At 42.4% G+C, this 13706-nt stretch overlaps 1 protein-coding gene across 11 annotated transcripts in view; it reads right to left on the reverse strand.

Moving 5' to 3' along the window:
* LRRC7 (leucine rich repeat containing 7) overlaps positions 1-13706 on the reverse strand; it is a 216376-nt gene that overhangs the window by 152071 nt on the left and 50599 nt on the right. The gene's annotated exons all lie outside the window — the stretch shown is intronic.

A 13706-nucleotide genomic window follows, 5' to 3' on the forward strand; every position in this document is an offset into this window, starting at 1 on the left:
ATCACTGGACTCCCATTTTAACCTTAAATTTCACATACTACTGCCTAGATCAGGGGTCCTCAAACTTTTTAACCAGGGGGCCGGCGCATGGATGAAGTGGCAGGAGGTCACCAAGTGGCTGCTTGGTTCCCCCTCCACAACCCCCAGCGGTGGGGGGGTGCGGGGGGGTCTGTAAATACCGGGGGCCGGATTGAGGACCCTGGGGGGCCATATCTGGCCCGCAGGCCGTAGTTCGAGGACCCCTGGCCTAGATAAATAATGAATTAACTGTGCTTTGCTTTGAAGAATCTGCTTCTGAGCCCACTTGTGACATCCCAGTGAGAAGCTCTAGAATCTGTTTGTGCTTTTATTCCAGGGCCGGCCCAGTAGTGCTGTCTGCTACCAAGATGCAAACATGGGTCTGCAACTCAAAGTTTCCAAGCAAGGGAGGGACTTGCGCAGCAAGGGACTTAACTCACAGCCTACAGCACTGCAGCTCCATGTAGCACTGTCCTTCTGATGCACCAGATGCTCTTTCTCTCCTCAAAATATAACAGCAATTTAAAAGAAACACACAGACATACAAGCAGGCACATTCAGGCAGTCATATTCACACATTCAAATAAGCCCTGTGGGTATCTGTGCTGGAAGCAAATCAAGGACAGATTTATTCTTCCAGTTTTGCCCATTAGATTTTGATTCCAGTATTTTCTCCGCCAGAAATGCCCATGCCCCTACTGCCTTCACTCAAGAGTAAATGCAGCAATATCATGAATGTTCAGCAACAGAGCAGCCTCGTGTTTATATGCACTGTGTGAATATATTTGCTGAGATTCCAATGTTTATAGGATTGCGTATGTGCGCGTATCTGACCACACACCTCCCTCCCAAACCTGGTCCATCCAGAAGAGGAAAGGGACTGCACAAGTGACTGCTCCGCTGCTGCTGCAGCACTACATCTCGTCAGCAGGTGTGCATCGCTGAGGAGGACTTCTACAACAAGGCATTCCACCAGCTTCCAAACACCAGTGAGGTCACCTTGAAAGCTTGGGTGGATTCCCCCACAGTTGATTGGATGATGCCAGATGATTGCAGATCAGGAGAACAGTTAAATTGTAGTACACAACTGCCTGACCAAACTTTTGCTACAAAATCACTAAAAGAATGTGTCTGTAGTTTCATTTTTATCAGAAGTACATTATTTTTCAGCAGAATAAGCTACCTAGCTTCCTAATCACACAGATGTTCTTGCTTTTTAAATTTTTTTTAGTTTTATTTATATAATTATCTTCTGGCCCTTTTCATCTCTGGCACAATGACAAAATAGCAATCCTTTTATATAGAGGTTATTTGTTGAAGCAAAACACACCTGAATAGCTTAAATTAACTTAGGAGAGGAAACCACCTCATAGCCTAAGCATCTGGTTGAGCGCCTGGAGATGTGCATCATTTTTTGGCTCTGCCTCAGGCAACACATGACATCAGGCAGCTAATGCTCCCCGAGAAGCCAGCTCCCAGCACAGCTGCCCAGAGCACACCCCAGCGCGCCCCACTCCCAGCGCGCGCAGATGGCTTCCCCACTTGCTCGTGCCATTCACCGCACATCGGCGCGGCTCTACGGGGGCGCGCATCATCGCCTCGCTGTCCCGGGCTGGCTGTGGCCACGGGGCAGTCTGGCTACAGAGAAGTGCTCAAGGGAAAAAAATAAAATAAACTGGGGTTTTACCCCTAAGCTTGTGCCTTTAGCTGACATGAGGGAAACGCTGATGTGAGCATACTTCCAGGTTCACCTGAGATCAAATTCCACTCTTGCTACTGGAATCATACCACTAATTAATTCAATATATATTTATGCATGTGTATGTGGCGTTTGGAAACAGGCTGGTTTGGTCCCTGACTGATTTCCTTAGCTGAAATTCCAGCCTCACAGAGGGCTGGAGCAGTTCCAAATGACCACAGTCACCAGCAAATCCACTCCCCACAGAGCGCGGGACGCGCAGGGAGCTTGGGCATGCAAGACCGCGGGGACTCTGAAGGACAGCGCCTAACTGACTCTCCAGGACTAACTGACTGTCCTCACAGAGACTAAACAGAAGCCTTAATTCACCCTCACAATGACCTGGATTTCAATAAAATCCCAAGTTAACACATTTTCCTTTCACAGACCGCTCTTCTCTGGGAGGAGTTCTGGATAGTCAGAATAGCTGGCTTAGAAAAAGTAAACTCTAAAAGATGAACTGAAAGAAGAACTGAAAAGAAGTCATGAGTCAGCTCCACCACTACACAACTGCTTTAAAAATGTTGATAAGTACTAGGTTTTGCGTTCTTTTTCGTTCAGGTCTGACATCCGAGTCCTTGCAGACCGCCCTTCAAGCTGTTCTCTTCAAAAATAAAGGTGACTCACCTTGCAGAGGCAGGCGGAGGCCACCTTGGGGCACGAGGCGCAGATCTCCTCAGGCGAGGCAGCGCGCGCTGGCCAGCGCCGGCCCCAACTGGTTCCAGCCGGCTCCGCCGCAGCCTCTTCCCGCCAAAACCCACCCGAGGCCAGGAGTTTGTGTCATCAGAAATACGTGTTAATGGGCAATAAGGAACAATTAGCCAGGCTGAGACTTTTTGTGCCATGACAGGTACAGAACAGCAGTGCTTTCCCCTCAGCCAGCCAGTGGTACTGCCAGGCCAGTGCCTGTGCCCACAGCAAACGCCACCGGCCGTGAAGAAGGAGGCTACACACACACCTTTCTTGCTTGCAAGTTTCACACACAGGCAGTAGCACTTGTGCTACAAAATTAAAGCCTTCTGGAAGGACAAAGCCTCTCGCCACTGACTCATGACCTTCACGTGCATAATCCAGCCCATGGTGCCTCAGCACTGCAACTAGGAACACTGCAAAGAATACTTCAGGAGAAATACGAAACAAGATGTACCAGGAGGAAGGGGGAATTTACCTTTGTGAAGCTAATTCTTACACAAACGGGTCTCTCTGTACACACCGGTGACCGCCACACGCAGAGCATGCTGCTGCGATGCTGCCTCTAGCTTCCAGCGGGTCACGGGGAAAAACGATGCCCCAGAGCACCAGAAACTAGGCAAGCATTGGAAAAGAAAGCACACTACAAAATATAAGCAAAGACTGACATTAATGTTTGCATTCTTACACATTTAAGTGTTTATATTTTATATATTTATGTATGTTTACAAGCTGCTTACATATTTAAATGTTTATTTTTTATATATTTACGCGTGTTTACATATTTAAATGCCTGTTTATATTTTATATATTTATATATGTTTGGATGTTTACATATTTCTATGTCTATATTTATATTTATCTATATATGTTTATATTTATATACTTGTATATTACCTATTTATATTTACATATTTAAATAGAAATATAAATATTTTAAGGCATTCACAATGTAACTAGAGAAGCACTGGAAAGAACAAAACCTACTTTTGTAACTGAATATGCCCAGTAGTTGTTGCCTAAGAATAAAAAGACACTGATAACTTTATTTTCACATTAAAAACATTACTTAAGTTCTAGAATTTCTTTCCTGTGCATCCTCTATACTTAACACCAAGTGACAGTAATGGGAGTTATATGAGCCCTTTTTAAAGAACAGAATGAACCTTTCAGCTGTAAAGCCTTTCGGTTTTTTTGGTGGTTTTTACCCCTGGTGATACCTGAAGCTCTCACATCAAAAAGGAGTTCTGCATTTTACAAAATGCAGGGAAGGAAAAGTTGACTGCCACACGGCACGGAAATCTTTTGTGTTAAAGGTCAAACTTTAACTGGTGTAACCCAGGTTAGTCCTTTGACTTCAACAGAGCTACTTCAGTTTCATAGCAGCTGGGGGTTTGGCTACTTGTGTCAAGATCCACCCTTCTGTCACCACTTCAGCTCTACAAAACGTTTTGTGGTTTATCAAACACATTCAAGGCAGAATATGTGATACAGCATAGCAGCATTGCAATGTATCACACAAACTATTCCTGAAAACTGCTGCGGCTTCCTCCTGTCTGCTTCCAAGCTGCTACTGAGCTTCTTACTTGCACACAGAAAAGACTGGGAAAATTATAATAAGATAACCTACCTTCTAATTGTTACAGCAAACAAAGGTATTTTAATGTGAGAAATATGGGGCCAATTCAATACACAATTTGTTTGTCATCTATTTAAATTGTATTAAAAATGTGTCACGGTCAAGAGCCACCAGTAGAGATTTGATCTTAGAAATGCATGTCCTCAGATTTCCTCATGAGTGGCCCTGTCAGGTCTTACTGTCTCTGTTCCAAGCTGGCTACTGAAGGCGAGCTTTTACAGGGAGTGAGACGTATAGCATGGTCAACTTCTTGTTCAACCAACTGAACAAGAAGTCACCCCCAACTCATACAGCAGAGATTTTCAGCATACTGTGGCATCCTCCAAATTTCTAAAGGAAATGACTGAGTATTATATCAGCCCTGCACAGTCCATTTGTACTCACTGATGCAAAATACCAACTGAACATTAGTCACTGCCTGAGGCTATGCATATCTGCATCACTGCTTCTGCTCATCAGCTTCATTCAGTCATTCCTCCGATACGGAATAATGGCAAGTTCATTCTGTACATACTCATCTTTGCTTTGTCCTTCCATCCCAGATCACAAAACTGAAAATCTGCAAATACTTTTTCTTTGTTACAAATGCATTGGCCAATATTTTCCAAGTGGTGATTAAAAAAACCCAACAACAAAACAACACAATTTTTTAAAAAAAATTCCAACAGTCAATCAAAAAAAGATCAGACTCAACGTTAAATATTAATGATTCATTTTGTTTCCATTACAGGACAGCTAAGAGGCAGCAGCTCAAGACTGTTTAAGAGCCCTCCATAACATTACACATGCTGTGGATGTGCATGTCTATCTGCCACAAGCCATTTTGCTCCAACTTAGTGACATTCTCCTTATGTACATCACAAGGCACTAACCACAATTTCTGGGTCACATCCAAAACAAGAATTACTTCACTGTCCCAGACACCCATGTTTTCTAATGTTATTTAACATTCATGGCTGCTAGCAATAATTAAACACTCCGTGGATCTGTAAAGGGTGTTTCTGGCAGTGAGAGAGGAGGACAGGGCATGAAACAGAGACAGAGAAAGGGGTGGGTGACCAGCTCAGGGCTGGCTGTCCTCAGTCAGTCTGAAGAAGCAGGACTTCTTCGAAAGAGCTCATCTCAGCTTCCCATTTACTCGAGAGCGCGTTGCCTGCAGCCCCCATGGCACGCAGTGCTGACCCGCACGCCCAGCTGCTGATGCACACCAACCAGCAAGCTCTCCGGGCCCTGCAGAGCAGGGCTGCACATGCCAGCGCCTGTCCGACACTGCTGGGCTGCCAGCAATCCAGGGCAGCTGGCATGGGTGCCGTCTTGGAGTGACCCAAGGCAGCTCCAAATCATCCCCTTCCTTGTGCCACCTCACATTCTCTCTCTGCAGTGTGAAGACATTCCTACGCTACGTTCTTAAACACAGATTTGTTTACTGTGAGTTAAATTGTGCTACCTAGTACCTGTATAGATACAACTGCATGAAAGACCACCGCAGGACCCCCAAAGTTTGTGGTTTACCGTCAGTCTGGCAGAAAAAGAAACAGACTGTGATCCAGAAACAAAGCCAGAGGAGTCTAACCTGTTCCTGAGGAGGAACCAGCACCTTCTGAGAAGAAATCAAAACGCAGAAGTTATAGGCATGAAGAACATCTGTCCTTCTCCTCCCAGCAGATAGTGGAGCGGTGCTGAGCACGTACCTTGTGAGCACATGCTGAGCCAGGAGGAGGTGGGCACAGACCTCTAGTAAAACGATGGTATTTAACATACATGTTAGGTTACCTCACTGAGACACAACTCACTGGTCTCAAACAACTATTTTCTTTCCTTTCTGCACACAGTTTTGTGGAATTGCCTTTCCATTTGCTGTTACCATAGCGACCTTTTAAATCACTGTCCAATGATTAAGGCAAGTGACTTCATTAACAGAATCCAAAGGATGACAGACTTACTGAATATATAAAAATCATTAATACAACAGCATAAAAGATAGCAAACAAATCTGAATGTTAGAAGCACTAGGAAGTCAGGAATTTGGTCTTTTAGATTAAAGATGTACATGGATATGGCAACTTTTTTTTTTTCTTTTGCAACACCTTACAGTTGGGCTTTCTATCAGAGGACATCCAAGAGTGATTTAACCACTTACCAGTTCATCCTCACACCTCAGTGCCTGGCACAAAAATAGCATCTGAGCATCCTAGATTTATTTGATACATCAGAATTCCACTTCAAACTTACTTTACATTGTCACTTGAATAATGTTTATTTAAGCACAGTTGAACAGCAAAACTTCAAACAAAGTATAAAAAGATTACCATCAGTCAGACAAAATTCCCATATACATTGTATTTAACCAAAACATTTATCCTTAATTATTCCAATTAATCTCCTCTGGGGATCTGGAGAGCGAAGCCCTTACCCCAGGGCTATGTAACTCGTAGGGGCATTCTGAGGTCAGCTCTTTGGGCAAGAGAATGAGTAAATAGGTACATCTTTGCTCTCTTGCTTTGCTTCCTCTAGGAATGCCTCCTCTCTCTTATCTTAGAGAAATGCCAGCAATGAGCTTTCATTTCCAGATGTGATGTCAATAAGAGACTGGTTTTCTCTTATGTGCAGTCTGAGATTGAGTTTCTTCCTCCCTTCCCTTGTTACAAAATGCAGAAGGTAAAACCAAGACGTTTCCCTTTCCCTAGAGCTTCTCTGAGATTGCTTTCCTATCACAGTCTTTGATTAGCACACTTTCCTGTAGCTTGCTGTGTTCTTGCTCCCCTCAGCACCACAAGAACACTAGAGAAATATGCCATGAAACAAACCTCTGAACACAAGAGTTTGATAAACTTCTAATCTCTAGTCCTTCGAACACAACAGCTGTGACTATCAGATGACAGCTCTGAACTCAGAGCGATTTCTCTACCACCGCGTACCCCGCACTAGCCCCTACCCCACCAGCTTTTGCCAGTTTAATGCTTCATTCTGCCACAAAATGTCTGCTGAGAAACATCCCTATTTTGGAGACATCCCATTTATCAAGGCTGCACTGCAGTGACACCCATGGCCTTTGGCAAACCAAGAGCAGAGGCGCAGCACTTCAAGTCTTTTTGTCCCAAGCCTGCAGCGCAGAGGCCATGTGTTACGAGCCACTAGCCTGCACACCCCAAAGCGATGCCCAGACTTTCTCATTTTCGCTCAGAACGAACCACACTGCAGCTCTCACAGCAGCATTCGGACCTGGCAACGTCTATAAGCAAAATGGAAGAGTCTACTGACATACAGCCATAAGGCAACTATAAAGCAGTCTCCTCCACCGAAAACAGAGGGACCTCCATGCGTCTGCATTTTCTGAGCCCCTGATAGAGCCGTAGGGCTGGGAGATTTCTGCCACTGAGCCCAGAGGAAGCAGAGGATAGTTATGCTGAACTCCTGTACCAGATTCGTTCCCAAAAAACACAATTCCTTGCTATGGTAGTCTCCAACAGCCTTAAAGTATTTTTTGAACAAGAGTGGTTGGTGTAAGAGAGGAGTCTGAATTTAAAGCATTATGGTAGATCAACCCAGAGCATCAGCTTTGCATCATTTTCTTTTTGAGCTTCACCACACATCTGAGGAAAGGCAGAATGTCTTGCCCTGGTGTATCAAGAACACCTCAGCAGAGCCTAGCATTATCTGGAAAACATTTTCATAGTCTCTGAACAGCCGTTCAGAACAGTAGGGGGTTCTATTCCTTTCTTAAAATAGATTTTCTGATTTTACAAATCTGGCAATGGCTCAGTAGATAAGAAAGAGAGCCATAAACAGCTGTGAAAGTATGAATTTCCCTACAGTACCAGGCCAGCGCATAGAATCAGCCCAAAAAGCCATTTTGTTACACAGTAGTTCATATTCAGAAAAATTACATTTTACGGTAATATTTTCCTGACAAATAAATTACCAACCAAAAATACTAAAAATCAAATGGTAGCTCAGTAGCTATTACCCCTTCCTTTGCTGCTGAGTTTTGATGAATTACTTTTCTTGTAAATCAGCAAACAGAATGACATCGCCTGTCTCAATTTGTAAATAACATTATTTTATTTTTTTTACATGTTGCCATGAGATATTGTCCCCTTTTACTGCTTGTATGTACATCCTGCAAGTGACCTGTGGTGTGTTAAATCATCCCAAGAAAAGCAGCCTTCTGCAGTGAAATCTAAGCCTCAGCAACGAGCAATGGCCACGCAGCAGGTGAGCAGACAGCTTGAGTCTGGGGTGGTTTCCAGCACGTCTGACAAAAGCTGTTCTGGCTACGATTACACACTAGATAAACGCAGTTCTCCACATATCGCAGCAATTTGCTTGCTTTCCAAATAGGGTTGAGAAGTGCTCATGCCAAATAGCTGTCCTGCTGTTCACTGCCAATATTTCAGGAAGAAATCTAGAAGTAAAATAAACTCAACACTTATTGGAGCAGTGAGCACATTGATGCCTCTGTAGACAGTTCTAACATTGCCTTAACCAGAACCTATAGGAACCTCTGGGGGTTTATTTCAGCAAGAACCAGCAGGACAGTACAAGCCAATCTTCTCTGCACTTTTCTACTTTATATGGGGCCTTTTCTAAGAGCGGTATCTTTAGAGATTTCTTCTGTATTCATCTGGAGCTTTTGACTTGTGTTCCAAGACCATCAAGAGCTTGGTCACAGGTATAATAACAATAACCTCTTTTGTGACATATTGCATGTCCTTGGCAAGGAGGGTTAGAATGGACCAAGCAGCTGCTGTACCAAATGATTAATAGAGAAAATGGGATAATCTGAATAGTTACGGGCCTGTCAGCTTGACACTGATCCTGCACAATGTAATGGAATAAGCAATACACAACAAAATTTATAAAGAATTACAGCAGCTTAATAAAATTAATGCTGGTACATGTGTGTATCAAAAAATACACTGTCAATGTCAAACTAGCCTAACAAATTTCTTCTGATGGGATTACAGGTATGGGAGATAACAGTACCAGTGTTAAAGCAACATAACTGAGCAGGCGTTGGATTTACTACTGTACAACTTTTGACTGAGAACTCAGAATGTTATAAACTGGTGTATTACACTAAATAGACTTAAAACTTACCAAAAAAAAGTTCAGAAAAGAAGCCTAACTGTAGATGGGAAACGAGCACAAAAGGAGTGTGTTTTTTAATCCAGGCTCGTCTGGGGCCTTTTGTTGCTTCACCTCTTCTCCAAAGACTTAAGACGGCATGAAATCATTCCTGTGCAAGTAAATTAAAACCAGCTGAGCTGAAAACAACTAAGAGGGCAGGCAACAGCCCGTGGTCAGACAAAAGGGAACAAGCAAACAACATGCATTACCACATGGCCAAACAGTGTCCTATCTGGGCAAAAAAATACCAGCATCCAACTGGGCCTGGCAGAGTAAAGGACTTCAGGACGGGAAGCAGCGAGAAAGACCTGCAGACAATGCAAAGCTGCTCGCTGCAGTGCAAGCAATGTGAGGGAACGGGCTAACGTCATTCAAAGATGTCAGGAAGAGTCAAAGGGAGGAGTCCAGCTGCTGTCTGGACCGCTGTGCTGCAGTATGGTTCTGGAACAACAGGAAGCAATATTTGTTTGGGGTATTGTAATGTTTAGAATAAAAACAGAATATAAAATTAAGAATAAAACCATCAGCCTGTTCTGTCTGCACTCCCTGCAGCCGATAGATCTCCTGCAGGAAGACACTGCTCTTGTGAACCAGACTGTGCAGGGTATATTAATCAGACCCGTACTCCAAAGCGCCAGCCGCAACAGCAACGTTCTTCTGAATATGGATAAGATCCAAATATCCATTTTCCACAGCTCAGTTCTTGTAGAAGCTAATTTCTTCCTAATAAAGCTGCAAGAGATTAAACCTCCAATGTGAAATGTTAGCAGAAAAAGAAATGTTCAAAGGGCAGGGACTGAAGGAAAGCCATCCAAGTCCATCAAGTCACACTAGATGCTGGATAAGTCAATTAAAGGCAGCGAGAAATGCTCAGATGTGCTGAACAGGGCTATAGGTTTTTCATTAATTGTGATTATACGGCATCATCCACTTAGCTTGAGAGGAAAGTGAATAAGAATATTCAAAGAACTTCAGTATCACCCCCAGGCTGATTATCACAGTCTTTCCCCTGAAGAAGCGTTTCCCTTTCAGTGTGTGTTTTGTCCAGAAGGATGAAGGGCGCAGTTATTGATGTCTTCCCTTCTATAATTCTTTTTAACTACATGCACTTTCCTTTCACAGAGCCAGAGATGCTGACACATCTTCAACCTTTTTCTTAGAGATTCATGAGCTAAAATAAATCCTACATATGTGAATAGGAATTTTAATTAATTCACACTCCTAGGATTAACAAATGTAACAATTTAAAAACATTTAACTCAGAAGACTTAATAACATGCTTTTTATGGTGTTTTCACTATTCCTACAAGAAAGTTGCCTTCTACCAAAACCGGGAAGTATGTTTTTAAAAACTGTGAAACTGGAACTAATATTCTAAATTACCAAAATCAACAAAGCCTTTCAGGGACAATTACAATGGCTGAGGATCACTTCTAAAGTTGTTTAAATGCTTACATTAATGAAGTTTTAAGTTCATAAGTCCATCATGAAGAATGCTACAGGTATCTTTATTCCAAAAGTGAACTATGTTAGTCCACAAGCTGCATTTCAAGTATGCATAAAGATTATACTGTTAATTTTGGACCACTCCTCCCTCCCCTCTCTTGATTGCAGAGTTGCAGTAGAAGACACAACCATCATTTTAGGATGAAAGGTCTCAGGGTATGTAAAATGACTGGCCTTAGGTTTGATCTTACCCGTATAGCATCACACACTTAAAAGGACTAATAAAACTCTCATTCAGCTATGAAGCACAAAGAAACATGTGTTCAACTTACAACAAACAAAGGTCATTCTGACTAAACTGGAAAGGCTCCAGCTGCTGGAAAGAATCCAGAATAATTTTATAGGAAAGTGCCTGCTAATGCCAATGCACATTCAAAAAAACTCCACCCAAATCCCAGATGAAAAACTAAAACCCAACTAACTGCTGAAGGCACATGGGCTCAGACTTCTAAAATATTCAGTCATTGCACTTACAGTTTTGAAATAAGCTCTGACTTCTGCAAGAGCTTAAGGCATGCTTTTGAAAAGCTTGTCTTAATGCTTCTCCACCAACAGCTCAGACAAGACAGACAGGAGCACCAGCCTAAGACGAGTTATATAAATGAATGTATATCAGGATGAAGAGCAGTGGAATGCAGGTCCAAATTGCTAATTAAGAAATGAATATAACATTTGAAAATACTGGAAAGACTTAGCTGTCATCTATTAAAATTTCTTGGCAAAACTTCCAAAGTTTCCCACAGCTGCTGGGTTTCTCATGGCTCATAGTGCTTCCCCATTGAAGAAGGTAGAAATAAAAGGTCGGGGAAATGGATATGACTGTACAGCAGCATAGGCAAGGTGACAACTGTCACTCCATGGCTGTATTCCACCAGAGCTGACAGAACATGCCAGCTTTGCCTTATCTTTCTTTTCCTGAAGAGGAGCAAGAACAGATACTGCCTACCTGGAGCATGGTCCCACATCACAAGCATTAACCAAGCAAGCAAGCAGGTATCTTTCCAGATCGCTCCACACACACTGCATGGAAGCCTTCGCTAGCCGTACAGGTGGAATCAGGCTGTGAGGTTTACCTTCTGGTGTTTCAATGCTGCTGTAACCTACAGTGAAATACCAAGGTAAGGTCCCTTACTTTCCTAAATGTTACTAATGTCTAAAATACCGTTATTTTTAAAGATCTCTGTGTTTCTGAAGAAAGACGAATTTTTATTCCCACGGTAAAATGAACCAGCTAGCTGAGGGTAAATATGTTAGAAGACTCTTTAAGAACTTTACAGATAGTGATGCCATCACTGATGATAATACTAAGATCTGTCTTTGTCCAAATGGGAAAAGACAAATTTGTTTTAAATTAAAATTCCTCTTTAAGCTTTCCAAGGATTATTATCTATAAGGTGAAGTATACAAAGAAGGCTGTCTATAAATAAGTTATATATACACATGGGCAATAAAGTATTTATGAATAAAAATGTATAATTACCCTAACGCAAATTTTGAGCTAATGTGGAGTAGTGATCATATTGTGTAAAATACGCAGTTACAAGCTGCAGTCACAAAGACGTGATAACTTCTGTGAAAGGGGATACAAACTGCAATGAAAACAAGAAGTTGCTACTTTATAGTAAGTTCAAAGGAAGTAATTTACCTGTTAGACACACAGCACCACGGGAAACAGGGAATATACAACATGGAGGGACAACACTAACATTTCTTCCCTGCCATGGTCTCTGTCACCATTTTCTTTATAGAATGCTGCAACAATTAAACAGAAGAAACTTGAAGAAAAAGCACAAAGAAACCCACTAGTGTAAAAATTAAATTATTTGTACTGGATCCATAGCCCTGGCAGCTTGCAAACTGAGTGCTGATCTTTGAAAGGCTATGGGATTCCTGAGCTTTCCTTACTGGGAACAGCAGGCAGACAGTAAATTCATCTGAAACCCCCGAAATAATCTATCAAAGACTGGCAAATGGTAAAGATGAACGAACACATCATAATGCTTGCCTTCTTGGCCTAGAGATGCTGCCTTTATTTAATCATTTTCATAAGTTACTTATTAGCTCATCCAAAAGTCTCCACTGCTCCAGGAACCTGACTGGGGCTGATCTAGGCACTGTCCCAGGTGAAATGAAGCTGCAAATTAGAGCAGCATGAACCTCGGCTGGGCCTGAGCTGTTACTACGCCTGAAGAGGGACCTGGCTCAAATAATCAGTGAACAATCTGGCTCATAATTAGTATTAAAAGGGAAATCAAAAGAAGGAGACAGGTCACCTTCAGCAGATAGGCTTATGGCCACCAAGCCATAAACATTTGCCATCTCACACAGAGGACCAACAGTTGTCGCTCAAAGGGAAGCGCGATGAGTGCTAGGACACAGCACGTTAAGGCATTCACTTGAGTAGAAGCCTATTTTCCAGGCATAGTCTTATAGCCAGAGACTGCTCAAAACAAGGGCAGATATCACAGCTGGTCCCCGAATCTTACGGACAGTGCCTAATCCAAGTACTTCTATGAAAATGGATACTTTTAATTTTCAGCTTCTAAGGATGCCATACACTAAAATGATGAGATTATTACTAATTTATATGAACATCTACCTGTCTAAAATTAAGACCTCTTAACTTTTACATGCATTTTAAGACATTTGTTCATAATGGCAGATTTAGCAAGGACCTCTTTTGCTGTTTAAGTAGGCAAGGCAATGCTGCTGTTCCAGGCTATTACAAAACTATTGCACCTAACTTCATAACTCACTGTGGAGCATACAGTGCTAACAGTAATTAATGTTATCTTTGTTTGGCTGGGAAATGTTAATTACTTTCAATGTTTTGGGTTTTTTTATTTTAGATTTTTCCTTCCAAAAGTCACAAAACCCACAATTGTTACAGAGACAGGAACTGTGACACTGGCCGTGAGACTGAGCATACATAGCTAAAGCAAGACCACTGGAACTAGTCTGTTAAAGGTAAGATACGTCAGTACC

Source organism: Falco punctatus (genome assembly GCF_963210335.1).
Source record: "Falco punctatus genome assembly, chromosome: 11".
Taxonomy (NCBI): Eukaryota; Metazoa; Chordata; class Aves; order Falconiformes; family Falconidae; genus Falco; species Falco punctatus.